General features: G+C 42.3%; 1 long non-coding RNA gene across 1 annotated transcript in view; it reads left to right on the top strand.

Moving 5' to 3' along the window:
• Positions 1–6,869, top strand: part of LOC123595274 — a 165,072-nt gene extending 158,203 nt beyond the window's left edge. The window contains exon 4 of the long non-coding RNA XR_006711102.1: positions 4,724–6,869. This is a non-coding gene — a long non-coding RNA (uncharacterized LOC123595274). The remainder of the gene's footprint in view (positions 1–4,723) is intronic.
• Positions 6,870–22,003: the final 15,134 nt, after the last annotated feature.

Here is a 22,003-nt window from a genome sequence, read left to right on the forward strand (position 1 = left end):
TTTAGCCACGTCCAGATCTTGACCACAGAAACTCTGAGATAATGTGTGTTGTTGTAAACTGCTAAATTGGCGGGGGGGGGGGGGGGGGGGGGGGGGGGGGGGGGGGGGCGGGGGGGGTAATTTGTTATGCAATAGGTAACCAGTATGTCTAGAATTTATACTCTAGTACTATTTCCTAGAATTCAAAAGAATGATCCCTGCTTTCTGTAGAAAAATCTAATAACAGCATAGTCTGTCATTTATTGAACATTTTCTTTGTGCTTAGTATTAATTGCTCTACTGTATTAAATTCATCAGCTTATTTAATCCTCACGATAACTCTATGATGTAGGTATTATGATCTCTATTTTACAGATTAGTAAACTGAGACTCAGAGAGATTAACTAACTTGTCCATGGTAAAACAAATAGTGGTCTGTATTACTTCAAAAACGCATGCTCTTAATCAGATGAATATAATTAGCTTCATCACAATGTGATGACTTAATATGGATTCTTACCATGCTTTGCTCAGTGATCAGCCCATAGTAGGTGCTTAATATATGTAAGTTACGATTATTAGACCTTGAACTCACAACAAAGAGCCTCTGTGTCTGTCCACATTCAAAAACCTGCTCCTCATATACCCTAATGAGGCACATGATCCTGCTCATAGTGGTCCACACATCCTGAATGAGGTTCTACTTCACCAAGTGATCTTAATAACCCATACAAAGATGTCTCCTCAGGAGGCCCATCCAGCATGTTGCAATGTGCTAAACTCATTTTCATTCTATTTGGGTGCTACCATTGAGCTCTGGGGGCCCTTGATCTGTTCACATACGTTACCTATGCCCATATACAGATGCGGGGCTATTTAGAATAGTGATTGAATTTGAGGCACCAGTTACCTTCCAATGATCTGTTGCAGCTGAAATTAAATACTCCTTTCTTTTATACCTCTACAAGGCTTGGTTAACTCCTATTTACAGATGGAATTTTACAGCCAGCATATTTTATAGAGCACTTGCCCTAATGATAATAACAGAAACACCTTACAGTTGTGTCAGCTTAGCTGTTTATAAAACACTTTCATATGCATCTCATTTGATTCCATGGCACTTCATCTATGCCTTACAAGATGAATGACTTTCTACCTTGTATTATAGCCTATTTATATACATGAGGCAGTATGGTTTGGTGGAAAAAAAAAATCACAGATTCTGGCATCAGACAGACCTGGATTTGAATCCTAGACCCACAACTTACTAGATGTGTGGCTTATGAACAAGTCTGTGATCCTCACTGAGCTTCTGTTTTCCTCATGTATAAAATAGGCTTAATTATGTTCATCTTATAGGGTTATTGTGAGGAATGAGATAAAATGTCAAGTACAGAACAATTAATAAACTCAACTAATATTTTCTCAAAAATAATGTTTGTATGCTGTTAGCTAGAGAGATCTGTGACTGTTCTTTGTATCTCCAACAGGCCCAACATTGTGTTCTATCTTTTAGAAAGAAGCCCAATTCATACTTCTTGAATGGACAAGCCTAGGGGTAGTCAGAGAAGTTAATATTATGCCAGTAGATGGAGGTTAAATGGCCTGCCCAGGGCTTACATGGCTGATAAATGATAGGACTGGAATTTGAATTCTGGCCATTTTCTTCCTAGTCCAGTGCATCTTCTATGGTCTTTTGGATTGGTTTGCAAGATTGATGTGCTGGGAATAAAATCTCTTGTAGAAGAGACCCTACCAAGAGCCTAGGCTCAGTTTTCCACTAGGATGCAGATATCTCTGGGCATGCTGTGAAGAGGCTTCCCACCCAACTCCCCCGTGGGCTACCAAGGAGACTTCTGAGAGAGAGCCGCATACACCTACATGCTAGGTTCAGTAATAGAGCCTTGGTTGTTAGATGGTTGGGGCAAATCTGAGGAGAGTTTATTGCCAGTCATTCACCTTTATCCTAGTTCCCCAGGGATTAGTGTCTAGACATAATGGTTGAGGAATGCTGAAAGTAAAAACGAAATACAGGCCGGGCACCTGGGTGGCTCAGTCAGTCAAACCTCTGACTCTTGGTTTCTGCTCAGGTCGTGGTCTCACAGTTTGTGACTTTGAGCCTCACGTTGGGCTCTGTGCTGATAGCGTGGAGCATGCTTGGGATCCTCTTTCTCCCTCTGTCTCTCAAAATGAATAAATAAACTTAAAAAAAATACAAACTGGAAAAACACTTGTTTCTCTAAAGATCTCTGTGAGGCTCTGGAAGGGAGATAAGACAGCACAACTTTTATGCTTACCTAATTGAGAGTTAGTTCGGAACGTAGCCAACTTTGGCAAAAGGGGGTCCAGGGAACAGAACTGAGCTTTGGCACTTGGGGGTCCGCAGCACGGCAGTGACGCCAGGGGCAGCACAGAGCTGTAGATGCTACCCGGCCTCCAGTGATTGGCTCAGGAGTAGCACCTGGTGCCATTTTGTTTCAAGAGCAGCACAAAGCAGCATCATGCTTGATGTGGCTCTGGAGGCTTTGGAAACAGAGGAAGCAGTATCCTTGGTACAGACATCAATGCCCTTACCTTTCATGGTAAGCCCTGGTAGCAAGGACGAGGTGCTTGTGATGTGGCTTCATAAGTAGTGGAGGCCTAGGAAGACCATAACACTGAGAAGTAGACTTGAGACAACCACTGCAGAGTATGAGAAATAAATAGAAGCCCTAGGGTTGGATGAAAACCAGAGATGCTGTTTATGACCATTAATATATTTTTTTAAACTATAGTTTGGTATGGTTTGGGTAGTTTCAGATTAGTAACCTGACACCAAAGGTCAGATTGACAACAAGTTACCCAGTCATCTGGAGCCTGTCCTGCTCCTGTTCCCCAGTATGAGAAGTACTAATTGTCCAAGGTAGAATCCTATCTCCTTCCTCCTGCTCCAGCACCCTACAAGTTCAATACTCTATGCTATCGAGCAGAATCCCCGGAAACAGAGATTCGAGAGGTTTTTGAATGGGACTCCAAATCTCCATCTGACCATTTGAAGTAACTCAAGCCAATAGGCTAAAACTTCCAGGATGATTTGGATGAAGGTGGTAAACACTTTGGAGCTTCTGAAGTGGGGGGGTGGGGGAGGCAGGTGCAGGGGAGAGGGGTTGGCAGCAGGAAACCAGCCAACATTAACTCTATACACAGACACTGCTGGTCATTTGTACCGTGGTGGGTGGCATAGCTGTGCTTTCCCCTTATTAAGTGTTACAAAGTGTTGCCCACGCAGGGGCTGAGATGGTGGCATGATGCCTTTGTGTCATTACATCTGTCTACTCTAAGAGAAATAGAACAAGCTTCTTTCCTTCAGGATGATCTAATTGTCTTTCTTGTCCTTGAAGGTTAGCCAAAGATGTGGTAAAGGCATTAGGTATGTGTCAATAATGACACCAGCAGCAGCAACAAAAGTAAATACTTATGTAGTGTTTATTCTGTTTCAGGCACTTTTCTAAGATACACACACTCATGCATACACATACACGCATGTGCTTCTCCCCCCCCCCCCCACCCATTAGTCCATCTGCCTTCTCACCAATGAATTAGAGATGGAACAAGAGTTCTCATCCTCAGTCAGGTCAAGCTGGGTTTTCCCAAAATGTGTTTCTAAGACCAGTTCTTGCAGGGAAGTTGAATGGTGGTGTACAGAATGGATTCCCTGATCAAGTAAGCTTGGAAAACATTGGGTTGTACAATGTAAGCATATTTCTCTACTATAGGACTTCCCAGTGGTCTAATGTGTATGGAGACATTTTGGGAAGGGAAAAGGAATAGATGGACTATGAGGAATTTCCCAAAGAGAGGCAGTAAAGCATGGTGTTATGAGTGAGGGCCTCTGACAGCAGACTTTCTGGCTTTAGAACCCTGCTGGGATCTGTCACTTGCTACTTATGGGACTTTGGAAAAGTTTGTTTCTCCTTTTTGTGCCCATTTGTCTTTTTCTGTCAAATGGGGATGACAATGATAGTACTTATCTCATAGGGTGGTTAGAATATATATAAAGTGCTTAATGGGGCACCTGGGTGGCTCAGTTGGTTACTATCTGACTTCGGCTCAGGTCATGATCTCAGTGTTCATGAGTTTGAGCCCCCATTGGGCTCTGTGCAGACAGCTCAGAGCCTGGATCCTGCTTTGGATTCTGTGTCTCCCTCTCCCTCTGCCCTCCCCCGCTCATGCTCTGTCTCTCTCTCAAAAATAATAAACATTTAAAAAATTAAAAAAAAAAGAATATGTATAAAGCGCTTAAAAGAGTTCTTGGCTCTTCGGACGTGCTCAGAAAATGCAAGCTAATATGATCTGATTCTGTAACCCTTTTTCTGCAAGGCATCTCACAGCATTAGGGTCTTAAAGCACACACACTTTGGGAAATGTTCAACTGGATCTTTCTGGTATAAAGGTTATAGGGGGACAACATAAGGGAAGAAAGCAAGTAAAGGAGATCAAATCAAGCCTGAGCTGAAGGATTACAACTCAGGAGTTGAATGAAATCTCAGCGACTATTTCCTACCCCTATCTCTGGATATTTCTTACCTTTTTATGGAGATAATCACTTGCTGGCCTCAAATTGGTTATGTACTTCTTTTGGAGAAAGGAGAATGGACTAATGACTGAGGTGTTTTGCCGATTATCCAATGACTCGAATGGCTTTGATTTCTACATCTGAAAAATGGATCTGCTGTTACAGAATTGCATCTTGGAATTTTTCTAGGTTGAAGGATTGATACTGAAACATCGAAGATTAATCCAAGTTCACAATCAAATTGAATTACCTTCCCACGCTCCAGTTTCATGAGAAAATGGCAAATGGCAAGAAATCAACCTGCACCTGACTGGGCAGAGTGTTCTTTGTGAGCTGAATGTTCTACACCTTTAGGTACCTTTTAGAGACAGGTACCTTTTAAAGGCAATACAGATTGAGAACTGCTCAAAGTTTCTTGTGTCTCAGAATCACCTTCGTGGCTTGTTAAAGTACAGGGGGTTGGGCCCCAGAGTTTTTGTTTGAGTCGGTCTATTGGGGACAGGTTTGGAGAGAGAAGGCTGAGAATTGTATTCCCAGGTAATGCTAATGCTGTTGGTCTGCGGACCACGCTTTGAGAGCCACTGATATAGCAGGTAAGGGAATGGGCACTGAAATTGGACAGGCCTGGGTTTAAATTCTAGTCCCACCACTTAAAAGATGTGGAATCTTGGTTAAATTACTTACTCCCTGTGTCTCAGCTTACCCATCTGTAGTGTGGGAGTAATAGTAGCACCTACATGATGGGGTTGTTATGAGGATTAAGAACTTAATATACATAAAGCTCTTAGGGTAGTGCATGCTGTATTAGTGTTAGTTGTTATTACTATTGTTGTTATTGAGAGGTCAGGCCCCTGAGTTTGGACAGGATCTCTAGGAGTATGAAGAAAAGAGCATTGACATGGATAGCCATATCATTACCTTTTAATTTGCCATTTACAAGGGACATTCATGGTAGAGCTTGATACCTTTGTTTTCTAGAGATGGAGATGCTTGGGGGTAGAGCTGAATCGAACTCCCCTATTGTCTGGTGAGATGGTGTGTCTTTTTACCCCACCCCCTCATCTCCACACCACAATACACTTCAGCTCTCCTCTCTTAGCAAAGCAGTAACAGTACAAGTTTGGCCACAGGCCTCTAAGGCAGATGCTCCATGCCTCTTTGGGAATCTCATGGCAATATTTTCATTCCAGGGAACATTTATGAAGTGCTCACTTATGTTCCAACCTCCATGGTTTGATGTTTCTTTTAGAGTCCCGGCTAATTATCCTGTATAAAAAAAAAGTCCCAGTAAAGTTCTGATGCCTTTGGTAGGTCGTCCACTGAAGAGAAAAATGTATGTTTATAATCCATTCACCCTGCCCTCAGGTATGCCTCCCTTTTCCTGAGGCCCTTTTACATGCGTCTCCTTTTGATGATAATTAGGAAGCTTGTTACCATCATCTGGATGTAGCTCTGTGCCCTGCCTGGGGGAAGGTGAAAAAATCTGGACATACTGTAACCGATTCTCAGTCTCTTTGGATGACAGTACAGTGTGTTTTCTAAAGATCAGTTCCTGCACTTCATTGTGGTGGCTGATTCTGGCATGCTGCAGGGGAAGGTTAATAATGCCCGGTGGGTTCATTAGCTTTAGCCAAGTCTTTCTTGATGTACTAAAATGGACTATAGCTATCATCCACAGCGGCTCTCTCCCTCTGCTCATTAGTTAATGTCAGGGCTTTAACAGTACCAAGCAAGAGAAAGGGTGTGTGTGTTTGCATGTCCCCATTTGCCTTTTCCCTCGCCAGCTGAGAGTAATTTATTTCTTTCCACAAAGGGAAATATGCCTCGATGATAAGAGTCCTGGCCTATAAATTGGAAAACCTTGATTCTGGAACTAGCATCACTTCTGACTTGCTTTATGACCTTGGATGTATTAGCTAGATTTTCTGGGCCTTTGTGTCCTTTTCTGCAAAATAGGACGACCCTGATCTTCCCGTCTCACAGGGTTATTGATATCTGATGAGATGATAGAACCAGTCATGCTTTGGAAACTGATTAGTGCTTTATGTATAGAAGAGATAATTATTATACCTAACAAATACGGATGAGAGAGCCTGTGCTTTCTTCTCACACCTGCCAAGCCCTATTTAATGAGAATAACAATCCTCATGATTTTTAAAGCTAAAATAGAAGCTAAATAGCTCTGCGTATTTTACCAAAACAATTAAATTATAGTGTAATGGTTTCCAAAGGGCAAACGAAGAAAAATCCTCCACAATAAAAAACACAGGGGAATTGATCTATTTCATGCTGTAAATGGAAGGCTTTCAGAAATAAAAATGCGTTTCAAAACTGACCAGTAGATGTCAGTGTTGGACAAGCACAGAACTACTCGCAGCCAGTCCCGCATTAGCGTCTGGCTCCATTTCAGCTATCAAGTTTCTCTGCAAAGGAGAGGGAGTTTGTGTAACTGAAGCAAAGATTTTGCTTTCTCACTTCTCGCCCCGTCTTGCGGAAAACAGCCTGATGCTCTGGGTAAGTCGCCGTGATCTTCACTTTCAGCGATTCCGTTTATAGATCTGCAGTCTGCTGAGAAGTTTAAAACACAAAATTAAACATGTGCTTAGCTCCCTGAAGGCCACATACTTGTTTTTCTTCACAAAGGTGCTTTTCTTTTTCCAGACCAGCCTTCCCTGCCTACCCTTTGTGTGATATTAATCAAATATAACAAGGAAATACCGCTCTTTGGGGCCCAGGTTCCAGAGCTATCAAAACAAGCTCTTTATTTTATTTTCTATTTTGATTTTTTTGCTACAGACTGACACTTGCTCAGATTTCAGATCATTTTCTAAAAATGGCAGCTACTTGGTGTGTCATTTTTAAAAAGAAAATATGGTCGCATTTATAGCTGTGCTAAACAGCCTCTTTCAGCTTTCATTTTACACTTTTACCGGAATGCTTGAAAAGAGGTGATGTAATTAGGTTCTAGTTGTCTCTGTTGAACTCAGAGATGCTCACCTTTTCTTGGGAGAAGATGAATTCCTGTTATGTTGGTTTCTTATCACATCCTGGATTAGGGAGGAAATGTGTGGCGGATTCAGACTAAAGCTAGTGATAAAATCAACTTAGCTCTTTGAAAGGGCCACCTGCTTTGGGGTTTTGGAATTCAGACTTGCAGGGCTTCTGCTCTGGAATAATTTTCAAGGGCGGGGTAATCATTTTGTGTGTGTGTGTGTGCGCCTCTCTTGCTGTTCCTAGGCAGGCAGCTCCGATGCATCTAGAAAGCATTATGCAGAGTAGTTTGGCATTGCAACATCCCCTGCTTGGTTTGCTCTAATCCTTTTTGCCCTCTAGTTGGCCAAAAAGAATAAAATGGTTTAGTGACACCAAGTCAATGGTCGCTTTAGACTTTGGCCACACTTCCTGGAGAACAGTGGAGGAGATCTGGCCGTGACAGCGCCTGCCAGTGCAGAGTAGTGTCCTGCTGCAGCATCCTTAGTGGCTGCTGGCCAGGGTGTGGACTTGTCCTAGGGAATGAGTCATTAAACATAAGCAGCTTGCTCTTGGAGGCAGACTTGGCATTGGTTTCAAGGTCCTGTTGGATCCGGTGCATGTCTGTTCCCACTTCACTGTGTCTCTGCCTCCCTGGGTCTCCTCAGCAGGTGTTGGGAGTCTTGGAGGAAGGAAGGGCCCTCGTCCTCTTACAGGTTAATTTTGCATCATCTTGTCGCTTCCCAACTCGTTCCTGAGACCTTATGCCTTCCCGGCTCCCAAGGGACTCTTGCTCCCATACACATCAGCTTCGGATCTGGCCATCTTCAACCTCTCCGTCACCTTACTTCCCCTCTGCCTTCCTACAGATGAGCGAGTTAAGGGCAGTAGTTTTGTAGGCAGACATACCTCCGCCACTTGCTACCTGTGTGACATGAGGCAAGTTCCTTTATTTCTCCGAGCCTCGATTTCTTAATAACAGTACCTACCTTGCAGTGTTTTGTGAGGATTAAATGAGGTAATATGTGTAAAGCAACTAGCGCTGTGCAGGATGAGGTAATCCATAGCAGCTGCTGTCAATTTTTTTGTTATGATTCTTCTAATTGCCTGCCTGCTCTCCTTGCTCCCTTTTCCCTTCAGCTGTTCAGTATTTCTAACTATTGATTGGGTTATCCTTACATTTACTCTTCTGCACTTACTCATTATCCATCCCCTTGATTTTGGCAATTATATTTTAAATTCCAAAGCTTTGTCTTGTTCTCTTTTTCTTGCCTGCAGTATCCCATCCATATTTTATAGATGCAAAGGTCATCTCAAATCACTCTAAAGAAAACAGAATTTTTTGTTAAACCTACTTTGTTGAGAATTTTTATCATGAATGGATGTTGAAATACAACAAAATATGTCCAGCGTTTTTTCTGCATCTATTCAGATGAATGATCGTATGCTTTTTTATCCTTCCTCTTGTTAATCACATGGATTGATGTGCAGATAATTAAGCCACCCTTGCATCCCTGGAATAAATCCCAGTTGAATGTGGTGAATGATTTTTTTTAATGTATTGTTGGATTCAATTTGCTTACATTTTGTTGAGAATTTTTGCATCTGTGTTCATCAGAGATGTTAGCCTGTAGTTTTTTGTTTTTGTTTTTTCTTTGTAGTGCCTTTATCTGGTTTTGATATCAAGGTAATGGTGGCCTCAGAATGAATTTGGAAGTTTTCCTTCCTCTTCCATTTTTTAGAATAGTTTGAGAAGAATCAGCATTAACTCTTCTTTAAATGTTCGGTAGAATTCACCTGTGAAGCCATCTAGTCCTGGACTTTTATTTGTTGGGAGTTTTTTTTTTATTATTCAGTTTCATTACTAGTAATCAGTCTGTTCATATTTTCTATTCCTGATTCAGTTTTGGAAGGCTGTATGTTTTTAGGAATTTATCCATTTCTTCTAGATTGTCCAGTTTTTTCACGTAGTTTTTCATAATATTCTCTTATAAGTTGTATTTCTGTGGTGTTGGTTTTTATTTATCCTCCTTTGTTTCTGGTTTTATTTATTTAAGCCCTCTTTTTTTTTCCCTTGATGAATCTGGCTACAGGTTTATCAATTTCATCTGTCTTTACAAAGAATCAGCTCTTGGTTTCATTGATCTTTTCTATTTTTTTTTACATTCTCAATTTCATTTATGTCTACTCTAATCTTTATTATGTCCTTCCTTCTAACTTTGGTCTTAGTTCTATTTCTGGCTCCTTTAGGTGTAAGGTTAGGTTGTTGGTTTGAGATTTTTCTTGTGGTAGGCCTGTGTCGCTATCAAGTTCCTTCTTAGAACAGCTTTTGCTACATCCCAAAGATTTTGGACCATTGTGTTTTCATTTTCATTTGTCTCCATGTATTTTTTTATTTGCTCTTTGATTTCTTTGTTAACCCAATGGTTGTTTACTACCATGCTGTTTAGCCACCACGTATTTGTGTTTTTCCCAGTTTTTCCCTTGTGATTTATTTCTAGGTTATACCATTAGTGGTCAGAAAAGATGCTTAATATGCTTTCAGTCTTCTTAAATGTATTGAGACTTGTTTTGTTGCCTAACCTGTGATGTATCCTGGAGAATGTTCTATGTGCACTTGAAAAGAATGTGTAGGGGAGCCTGGGTGGCACACTCGGTTAAGCGTCCGACTTCGGCCAGGTCACGATCTCGCGGTCCGTGAGTTCGAGCCCCGCGTCAGGCTCTGGGCTGATGGCTCAGAGCCTGGAGCCTGTTTCCGATTCTGTGTCTCCCTCTCTCTCTGCCCCTCCCCCATTCATGCTCTGTCTCTCTCTGTCCCAAAAATAAATAATAAAAAAAAAAAAAAAAAAAAGAAAAGAATGTGTATTCTGCTGTTTTCAGATGGAATGTTCTATATATATCTCTGTTAGATCCATCTGGTCTAATGTGTTGTTCAAAGCCATTGTTTCCTTGTTGACATAATTTTTGAAATTCTCTTTTGTTCCCAGAGTTTTCTATATTCCAGGGTCTTTTTATTTTTCCTGTTTGTTCATTCCTGTTTGCTCAGTTATCCTCCCTTCTCTGGTTATTGGAGTTTTATCTGTTTTTTCTAGGCCCAGCTCAATGCTGTACCTTCCATAATGTCATTCTTAATGTCTTAAATTAGAAGCAAATATTCCTGGATTGCCTTCTGTAACCCTTAGTTTGCACCTTTTTATTATATAGTGCCATCTATTGTACAGCTAAGTGCTTGTTTTTATAGCTCAATTTGATTTCTTCTTGGAGTATAAATTCTTGGGAGTCAAAGACTGTGCTATACAAGCTAACCTCCCTGTAGGTGTTTAGTACTGGGCTTTTGTCTGTATGGAGACAGGGAGGGACTTTGCTGGTCACCACCACAGTGTAAGAATCCTATAAGACTTAAGTAAAAATGACAGGGTGCCTGGCTGGGTCAGTTGGAAGAGTAGGCAACTCTTGATCTTGGGGTTGTGAGTTCGAGTCCCACCTGTTGGGTGTAGGGATTACTTAAAATCTTAAAAAAAAAAAAAAGTAAGTAAAAACATCCTGGTAGATCAAGGATAGCAGTAGTTGATGGAAGAGGTGATAGATCTCTTGTAGAAATTTTACAAATGGCCATGTCTGCATTGGACTGAGATGAGTAAAGTGGAGACTTTCCTGAAGTGACATCATGATCCCAGTGAACTGTTGTGATTCTATAAAGACAATGGCTGTGGGTCCCGTGAGACTACATTGCTGGGATGCCCTGTCCCTCTGTAGCAAATGGCCAATAGCTTCAAAGTACATGTGTGTCAGCAAGGGCCTGGCTGAGTCAGGTTTCAGCAGCGGGTCTGGACTGCATCAGGGTTTCTTCAGAGGGGATTAACGCATATCTGAATGTTTTAACCCAAACTGCCCAGGAGAGAAATCCTTCACAACAAACCCTGAAGTACTAATGAGAAGATTATCTGTCTTTTTGCCTGAGGCCTGTCGATCTCACATACAACACAAGGCAAGGCCAAGGCCAAAGCCTGACTAATTCCACTGGTAGGGACACAATGAGCCACTTTTGGAGTTCGATGGTTTAGTGTTCCCATAGACAGTGAAAAGAAGAATAAGTCAAAAGTGCCAGTTCACTGTGGTCCTTGTCCCACACGCTAGAGAGGATGACATGGAAACACAAGGAGCCAAATGTCTGCAGTGTGACCTGTGGGGCACCCTGTTGCTGAGAAGATCAATCTGGGCTGCCACTAAGTAGATGTATATTCTGCAGTGTGTGTATATATTTATATTTATATTGCATATTTATATTGCATATTTATATTTTATGTAATATTCATATTTTGTAAAATTAGGTATATGATACATATTAAAGCAATTTTATATTCCGAGGAGGCAGGGCAGAAAACCCCATACCTCATCAGAACCAGAGAGCTGATGAGAAACTGTTTTTGGTGTTTTTTTTTTTTAAGTTTATTTATTTATTTTGAGAGAGAGAGAAAGCATGGGTCAGGGAGGGGCAGAGATAGAGGGAGAGAGAGAGAATTCCAAGCGGGCTGCACACTGTCAGAGCAGAGTATAACATGGGGTTTGAACTCATGAACCATGAGATCATGACCTGAACTGAAGTTGGACACTTCACTGACTGAGTCACCCAGGTCCCCCTGGTTTTTGTTTTTCTAAAGTGAGCAGCAAGCAAGAATTTTATTAGAGTATATAATTAGAAAGTAAGGATAGTGTGAAAGCTCTCTTTAAAGAGAAGGGGCATTTGAAAGTGAATGCCCGAGAAACTGTCTTATAACAGCCTTGCAGGGGAGGTAGGGAGGTGAGTGGGAGATGGCCTTACAGGACTCTTGTGTGGTCTTATGCTCCAGGAGGTTCACAAAGCATTCCCCAAGCCTCAGGCTGTGGTTTGATTCTTTGCCCGTATGACATATATAGACATATGCAAAGCTGCTAGGGTGCCATGGCGGAACCATTCCCCTATGGGAGTCATTCCGCCTTTGGAGCCCAGTCACATAATAACTGATAATACCTTTGGTTTATGCATACAGAAACTTGTGAAGGTGCCCCACCCCACCCCACACTAACCCTTCCTTCTTTAGATTCATGTTTTTAATCGCTTATTGGCTTTTTGGCTAAGATCAAGTACAGATTCACATTTTAGGTGGTTTTCAACAAAGTTATTTGCACAATTGGCTATTATTTTTTGCCCTGTGCCTTATGCTCCCTACTCAAGTTAGGCTGATTTACTTCATTGCTTCGTTATCCACGGTTCTTTTGCCATAAGAAACATCCAAGAAATGTCCTAATCAGGACAGGGATTGGCCTCTGAATCTGGGTCTCCTTGAGCCTAGCACCTCTAGTTTGCTCCCTTGCTGACTTTGTCCTGAACATTTGGTTTGTACAGGTCTTCAGGATTCTGAACACATATATGGCTTTATATATGTGACCTTTATCTACTCTATGTCACACATGTCCGTGTGGTTTTGACTGCCTTGGAGCACCAGATGATTTGGTTGTCAAATGTGAGAGCCTTAGCTTTTTACTCTCTTGCCTAGTTTCTGTTCCATTGTTCTTTTTGTGTTTCACATGTACTTCTTTTTATTTTAATTTTTATTTATATACTTTTAAGTAATCTATCCAACCCAACGTGGGGCTTGAACTCATGACCCTGAGATCTAGAGTTGCATGTTCTGACTGAGCAAGTCAGGTGCTTCTTGATTCCTGATAGCCTCCCTGCCCAGATACTAACTTGTTACCTAGTCTAGAGCCCTCACTTGGAGAAGTCACTGGCTCTTCGGATCCTGGCTCTCTGCCCTGGATCTTCCTGCCTATGTTTCTAGCATTACCAGCTTTCATAAAACTACATATCGAAAGAGTCTACTCTAACACAGCAAGGCTATGAACCAGATGTGAATCCTGCCCCAAATCAGTGCTGTGATAGGATACAACTGTATTTATATTATTGGCTCAATATCAGTACTATGATGTACTTCCTTTTTGTGTTAGATATTGCAGATTAGGCTATTTAAAGTAAACAAAATTGGGGCTCCTGAGTGGCTCAGGTGGTTAAGCATCCAACTCTTGGTTTCAGCTCAGGTCATGGTCTTGCAGTTCATGAGTTCAAGCCCCTCGTTGGGTTCTGCGCTGACAGCACGGAACCTGCTTGGGATTTCTCTCTCCCTTTCTCTCTGCACCTCCCTGGATAGCTCTCTCTCTCAAAAAAAATAAAACAAAATAAAATTAAAGTAAGTAGAATATACTCCAGCCCTGTTCTCTTGGAGGCCATACCCAGGCAGAGGAGAGTTTCGCATGAAGAGTCACTGGGGTGCTTGTTCCCTCTACTATGAGTGAATGGTTAAGTGGTGAGTCTTTCTGGGGATGGCTGTCTTGAGCAATACAGTTTTTAAAGACTTAATTTTTTTTAGAGCAGTTTTAAGTTTACAGTAAAATTGAGAGGAAAGTACAGAGATTTCCCACATGCCCCCTGGCCCCACACATGCACAGTTAATATCCCCCACCAGAGGGGATGGTGGTGTACATTCTATGAGTTTGGATAAATATATATGAAATGTTTCTGTAATTATGGTGTCCTGTATTTTCACTGGCCTAAACATTCTTGATGATCCACCTATTCATCCCTCTCTGATTCCTACCCCCCAACTCCTGGCAACCTCTAATCTTTTTACCGTCTCCATAGTTTTGACTTTGCCAGAATGTCATATAGTTGGAATCATATAGTGTGTAGCCTTCGCAGATTGGCTTCTTTCACTTAGTAATATGCATTTAAGATTCTAACATGTTTTTTCATGACTTGATAGTTCATTTCTTTTTAGCATTGAATAATATTCCATTGTCTGGCTATACCTCAGCTTATTTAGCCATTCCCCTACTATAGGACATCTTGGTTGCTTCCAAGTTTTGGCAGTTATGAATAAAGTTCCTATAAACATCTGTGTGCAGGTGTTTGTGGGGCCATAAGTTTTCAGTTCTTTTGGACAAGTACCAAAGAGCACAACTGTTGCCTTGTATGAGTATGTTTTGTTTTGTAAGAAACTGGCTAACAGTCTTCCAAAGTGACTGTATGATTTTGCATTCCCACCAGCAGTGAGTGAGAGTTCTTGTTGCTCCACATCCTCACTAGCATTTGGTGTTGTCAGTGTTCTAGGTTTTGGCCATTCTAATAGGTGGATAGTGTTATTTAACTGTTGTTTTGATTTGTATTTCCCTGATGCATATGGTGTAGAGATTTATGTATATATGTATGTATGTGTGTGTGTGAGAGAGAGAGAGAGGGAGAGAGAGAGGAAGGAAGGAAGGATCCCAGATGGTCTCTGCACTGTCAGTGCAGAGCCTGACATGGGGTTTGATCTCACAAACCAGGAGATTATGACTTGAGCCGAAATCAAGTGTTGGACACTAAACTGATTAAGCCACCCAGGTGCACCCTAGAGCATCTTTTCATATGCTAAGCAGTATCTCTCTTTTTTAAAGATTTTATCTATCTATCTATCTATCTATCTATCTATCTATTTGATCTCTACACCCAATGTGGGGCTCAAACTCACAACCCCAAGATCAAGAGTTGCACGCTCTTCCAGTGGAGCCAGCCAGGTACCCCGTGAGCAGTATCTTTTTTATGTAATCATGGGAGCATCTATTATGGTTGGGGTTGAGAATAGGGACTCATTTGTTCATCTGTTCATCCATTGCTTTTTTCAATAAATATTTACTGAGTGTTTTTTAATGGACCAGCCACTGTTCTAGGCTCATATATGAACAAAAGAAATAATATCCTTGAAACTTTCATAAAATTCTACTTGGTGATATGCAGAGAGAAAACATTAAGCAAGTAAAGAGAGATAATCAGATAAAATCAGGTACTAACAAGTGTTATAAAGAAAATAAATTGACAATGTGCTAGAGTAGACGTGTGCGGGATGAGGAAGGCCCACCTGAGAAGGCCATATGTGATTTATACAAATTTCAGGAGGAATAATAGCATTCTAGGCAGAGTGAACAGCTGGTATTGAGACAATGAGCTGGGACTTTGTGTTCTAGGCTGAGGAAATATATAAAGTCATGGTGGCTCAGATAGTTTTCACAAAGGGCTATGGTGGTGGGTTTTGGAGGGGGAGGAGGTGGCACTGCAAAGACTTCTCTGTTGATCTTCCTTTTATTTTTGAAGGTTTATTTATTTATTTTTGAGAGAAAGAGAGCAAACAGGGGAGGGGCAGAGAGAGAGAGAGGGAGAGACAGAATCCCAAGCATGCTCTGCACTGTCAGTGCAGAACCTGATATGGGACTCCATCTCCCCAACTGTGAGATTGGGACCTGAGCCAAAGTCAGATGCTTAATCAACTGAGCCACCCAGACACCCTTTGATCTTCCTTTTGTTAACATCCTTCCAAACATTTAAGGACTCAGGTAGTTGGCAGGTTCCTTGACTACACACAGAAGAAACTGAAAGTGAAGCTTTCCAACTTTGACACCCATTCTGATATTCAAGGAGTTGGCAGAGATGATTGTGAATTCATTTTTAGGAGCCTGGAAAACATGACTTTGGTTTCCTTCCCCTCCTTCCCTCCCTTCCTTCTTTCCTTTCTCCCTTCCTCCCTTCCTCCCTTCCTCTTCTCTCTATATATACTTAGTAGAAGAACTTGACAGATTAATTCACACTAAAATGTTGGTGACTGTATGTAATCTCTCCTATGAATGTTTGCCTTTGAAAAGAAGACTCCGGGGGGAAAGGTAACAAATATAGGAATAAATAAATGAATGAGCCTCAAATGTTGGAATTTCAAACCCTAGGCTAGCTAGGTAAAGGAAAATGTCCCCTTTAAGTTTATTAACATTTCTCATCTACATTTTCCAGATTCATGATGTCACATGTCCGTACCTCCATCCAGACTCCTTGCTAACATGCCTTCCCTGTCCCAGATCTGGAGGCAGTTCTAGATGTCTGCACAGCAGCCTCTGGGGACCATCCACATTTTCCGTCTGCTGTTGGAGCCCATTTTCTTGAACCTTGGTTTCCTGCCTGAAGATAGGAACAATTTCTACCCTCTCTTCCCACCCCACACCCTGCCACCACCATGAGCTTGGAAGGCTGACAGGGAAGATTAAGATCACTGCCATCAAGTTTTTATCTGCTATAAGCAAAAACAGGAAACCAAGAAATAAAGGCACAGCTCAGTAATAGCTTCTGAGTGGGTAACATGGGAGAGGTTTTTCTAAAATCCTTTTTCCCCTGTACCTTCCCACCCACATGTTCTTAGTCAGATTTATTTTTTGCATATCAGTTTCTGAGGATTACAAGAAACTTGCCCTTTTCTTAACTATGGTTTTCAGAAGCAGATTATCCTGCACTTAGTTGAGACCTCTTGCCGAACCCGTGGAATAAATAATACCCTGGGCTGAGGAAGTGGGTGTTGAATAGAGATTTTATGACTCATAATGGAGTGTCAAAATAGCCATTGCTGATGTATGGCTCCCTTATCAATTTTGGAAATGACACTGGGCAGAGCCACACTTTCTCTTGTATAGAAATGCTGTGATTGAGGGAAAGATCTAACAAGAACGTTTATCATCTCTTGATATTTAAAAGTCTCACATTGAATGTTGGCCTTTTTGAAAGCTGACTTGCAGTTAGCCCGGACAAGCAGCTGTCCTCGGAGGAGGAGACCAGAGCATTTCTCTGGGGTAGGGCAGCCCAGGACCCAAGCTCCTAGGATGAAATGAGAAGATTGGTATTTCCCTGGCCTGTGTCTTGATGTGCTTCTTTTTCTTTTCTTTTCACTTAATATATATTTTTTTAAGTAATCTCTACACCCAACGTGGGGCTCAAACTCACAACCATGAGATCAAGAGTTGCATGCTCCACCAACTGAGCCAGCCAGGCGCCCCTTGAGGTGCTTGTTTTCAAAGGAGGGTAGGGTCAGGGTTGTATGCTTTCCCCCAGAGTAGACTGAGAGATCTCTCATGATACCATGCAGTTAGGCCACATTTCCAGGGCTCAGGCCTCTGCTGTACTCTCTCTCCTGCTGTTGGAAATAAGGATAGTTCTGTCACTAGGCTCATGGGCCTGAGGGTGGCCTCACTTTGAGCTGAGCCCTTCTCTTTGGGGTGTTGTCTCAAGGACCATACTCTGAATAGGCCCCATTAATGCAGGCTTTTCATTAGTCATTGTTTTGTAGTAATGAGGTTCTATGATCTTGCCTCTTGGACTATTAGTGCTTTGTGTATAAACCACTCAAACAACAAATACTTATGAGTATCTACTGTGTTCATTACAAGGAGTTACTGGAAAACAATATGAAATCTATTCCTGCTCCTCATGAGTTTACCAGCCAAATGGGGAGATTTAAAAACCCTAGAATAAATCAAGAAAAATGTAGGTCAGCGTAAAATGGAGTGCTAGATTATGCGATTCAGGCTCTAGGGCTTAGTAGGCAAGAGGAGGGAAAAATGACATGGGCTGGCAAGGCTAGGAATATATTTTTTTTTTAAGTTTTTTATTTTTGAGCGAGATGGAGAGACAGAGCATCAGTGGGGGAGGGGCAGAGAGAGGGGGAGACAGAATCCGAAGCAGGCTCCAGGCTCTGAGCTGTCAGCACACAGCCTGACACGGGGCTTGAACCCACGAACCGTGAGATCATGACCTGAGCTGAAGTCAGACGCTCAATGGACTGAGCCACCCAGGCACCCAAAGGCTAGGAAGGTCTTCCTGGAGGATGCAGGGTAAAGGGAAGTGAGTGCCTTTGAGGCAAAAGGGCCAGCAAAGGTACTGAGATAGAACTGACTGTGATGCATGCAGGTGTGGGGGGCCATCAGCGACGTGCTGGCAGGATTGATATTTCTGAAGTGGAGTGTTCCTGTTGAGGGGGTTGTGGGGCTGGAGGCCTAGGTAGGCCTGTGGGGCCAGTTAATGAGCATCTTGGAAGCCAGACACGATTTGATTTGAACTGGTTTTTTTTAGGCTCTTTGGTTTGTAAGGGATAGAGACTCTTTCAAATTCAGTCACGGGGTGGGGAATGTACAAGAGTTGTAAGGGGGAAAGGGATTTTAGGGACTGAAAGATCAGGAACCGGAGTGCGGTGGGACCTCGCGCGAACTGCACTTGGAGCCGTGGTAGCTTAAGGGGGTTCAGCTGCAGGACTTGGACTTTGCACTTCAGTATTCTACCGTGAGCACCACTCCCTTCTGACTGCCTTAGTTTTTCCTGTCTGCTCGGGTTCTCTTTTCCATTCTTCCCAGTTTCCATTTTACTCCTTGTTTCTGCTTCCTTAGCATTTTGGTCTGGATGGCCCATCAAGGTTCCAGTTTTCTACTTTTTCCCTTAGAGTTCTGACTCTTTCTCATGGTTTCTCTCTAGGCATCCTTATGGCTTTAGCTCTTGCTCTCTTCTCTCTCTTTCTCTCACTCTCTCTCTTCTCTGTCCCCCCCTTCCTCTCCCTCCCCTTCCCTGTTCCCCTCTAGTATTTTTAGGCCAAATTCCTGACAGAGTATCTGATTGTCCTACTTCATATATTTATACCAGGCTCTGGCTCAGATCACTGGCTAGAATGTAGAGTGGCAGCTGTTGGGTCAGGGGTCCTTTCAGCCAACGCTGAGAGAGAAGAGGTGACATAGAAACCATATAAGAGATTGGTCATGAAGGAAGTGATGGATCCTGGATATGGGTTTTGGCAATGGGAATGGAGAGGAAAGGATGGATATAAAAGACGTTTCAAAGCAAAACAACTGGCAGGAACCAGTATCTTATTGTCTACAGGGTTTGATAGAGAGAGGGAAATTAATGATAATTAATGATACCGATAATACCACATTTCAGGTTTGGGTGACTAGAAGAATGATAAGGGAAGGAATAATGGAGCTGGGACAAGGAGTTAGTTTAGGGGGAGAGATGGTGAGTTCTGTTTTTGCTGTGTTATGACTCAAAAGTGGGATCTATTGGACATCTTTGCTGTATTCTTGGCTCACTGATCTTTCTCCTATAACTTGGGAATCCAGTTAGCGTAGAGTACTGAGTGGCCCAGATGATTTAGACCAGAGGCTACAAGGCATGTGGAAAGCTTCTCAAAAAAGGTCTACTTTACTCCTTTTCTCCTTCACCCTTAAGTAGCTAATTGGCTCCAGGGCGCAATGGTTTCTGCTGGGAGGGAAGTAAAGAAGGCAGACATGAGGAGACCTTCTCAGTCCTGTGTGAGACCTGATTCTGTTTTGGTTGCTGGCTTCTGAATCTTTAGAAGAGAGAAAGTGAGTAAAGATGTAAGGAAATGAGGTGAAGAAAAGGAGAAACAGCCTTGAAGAGTTAGGAATAAGTTACATATTCACAGCTGTTCCATACCCATTTTGAGAAAGGCAGTTCAAAGGAACATGCCGAGCAGAGGGCACACAATCTTTTGAGGAAGACCCAAGTGGAACTAGCTTAACGTAAAAGACACTTTATAGGAAGAGTACCCGGTGGCTCACAGGTTTGGAGAAAATGCTGAACAGCCAGCATTTTGGGAAGGACAGGAACTAGGGCAGCCTCAAAGTTGGGCTTAGGGACCAAAACTAGAGTCTGAGAAGCTGTCAGGACTCTCTCTTAGCTTCTTACCCCTGCTTCTCTCTGTGTGTTGGCTTCATTCTCTCATACTGAAGACAGGATTCTCCATATGGTGTGGATTTGGCTGCTGCTAGTTCTGAGCTCACATACTCACAGCTCTTTGACCAGAGAGGAAGGAGTTCTTCCTTGCCAGCTCCAGTCCAAGAAAACCTGGGGAAGAGTTCTGATTGATTGGTCTTGAGTAATGTGCCTACCACCAGACTAATCACTGTGGCCAGGAGCATGGAACCCTATCCATGGCCAGTTTTGGAGCAAGCGTTCCCTTCTCATCCAGTTGCTATGACCTGGGATATCGAATCAAGATATGGCAGCTACAGGGGCACCTGGGTGGCTCAGTTGGTTAAGCATCCGACTCTTGGTTTTGGCTCAGGTCATGATCTCATGGTTCATGAGTTCAAGCCCCGCGTCTGGCTCTGTGCTGACAGTGCGGGGCCTGCTTGGGATTCTCTGTCTCCCTCTCTCTCTCTGCCGCACCCCCCCCGCAAATAAAGTTAAAAAAAAAGAAAAGAATAGCAGCTACAAATTGAGCCACATGCCTGGAGCTTGAGGGAGAGGAGGAGTAGTTCATCAAAAGAAGGGAGGGGAGAGGCCACACAGACAGGGCCACCTGGGGAAACTTTGTGAACCAGGTAGTCCTGCAATTTGTGTTTTTTCCATTGCAGTTTACTGGCCAATGATGATGGAAGAAAACTATAAAGTAAGAAGGCTCACACAGAAAGAGAAAGTATTAAAGAAGCAGTGTGCATCATTTTAGTACTGCCACTTGCCTTCCCTTCTCTATTATCTACTTCCCCATCACCACGTGCGGTTTAACATTGCAATTATTTCAGTTCCTTAAAAGCACTGTGCTCTGTCATTCCTTCAGCTTTATGCCATGCTTCCGGATTCATTTTGACTGACACTTTCTTTGGGAAAACCTATCTACCCCCACCTTCAACTCTGGGTCAGGCGCTCTTTTTACATGGTCTCGTTGCACCCTATATGCTACTTTCTATGTTTTTAATTTCTTTGTTACTCTTATTTCTCTCCTGCTAGAATATAAGCTCCGTGCAGCTGAGAATTTGTCTTTCTCAGTCACTATTCTTCTGCAGTGCCTAGTGATGTGCCAGTTGTGTTGTTGATGCCCAATAAATATTTGCTGAAGGAGTGGCAATTTCCAGGCTCCAGTGGCAGGGCTGGATGACCTGAAAGGATCCCGGAACAGTCCAGAAGCAATTAAGAAAGAGCATGCCCTTCTTTCAGATTTTTTTTTTTTCTGAAATAAAGAAAAGGAAGGAAGGAAAAAAGAAAGTGTTTAGGTAAATGGAACTTATTATAGCATTTCAATAAAGACAAAGGTACTTGGTTTGTACTTAGGAGTTTCTAATTTTTTTACTTTTTGGTTTCACTAAGTAATGAGTTGCTTGTAATTAAAAGTAAGGGTTGGGGTGCCTGGGGTGGCTCAGTCGGTTAAGTGTCCGACTCTTGATTTCGGCTCAGGTCATGACCTCACAGTTGTGAGTTTGAGCCCCATATTGGGCTCTGCACTGACAACATGGAGCCTGCTTGGGGTTCGTTCTCTCTCTCTCTCTCTCTCTCTTTCTCTCTCCTCTTTCTCTGCCTCTCTCCATACTGGCTGGTTCTCTCTCTCTCAAAATAAATAAACATTAAAAAAAGATAGGGGTTAAAAATGTTTTTATTTTCTTTATAAATTAACAAGTTCACAATACATTTTCCTAATAAAACAACTATACCAGTTGGAATATACCAATTTTTTGTTTATTGGTACAAAAATACCAATTAGGAAATGATTGTTTCCTAAGAAAACAGAAAAGTGAACCCGTGGTGAATTGTGTTATAACCCTTCTTCTCTTAGTTTTCCACACCTGAAGAAAGCTTACGTGTTGGGTGTAAGTTAGCCTGGGCACCAA

This window comes from Leopardus geoffroyi, chromosome X (genome assembly GCF_018350155.1).
Source record: "Leopardus geoffroyi isolate Oge1 chromosome X, O.geoffroyi_Oge1_pat1.0, whole genome shotgun sequence".
Classification (NCBI taxonomy): Eukaryota; Metazoa; Chordata; class Mammalia; order Carnivora; family Felidae; genus Leopardus; species Leopardus geoffroyi.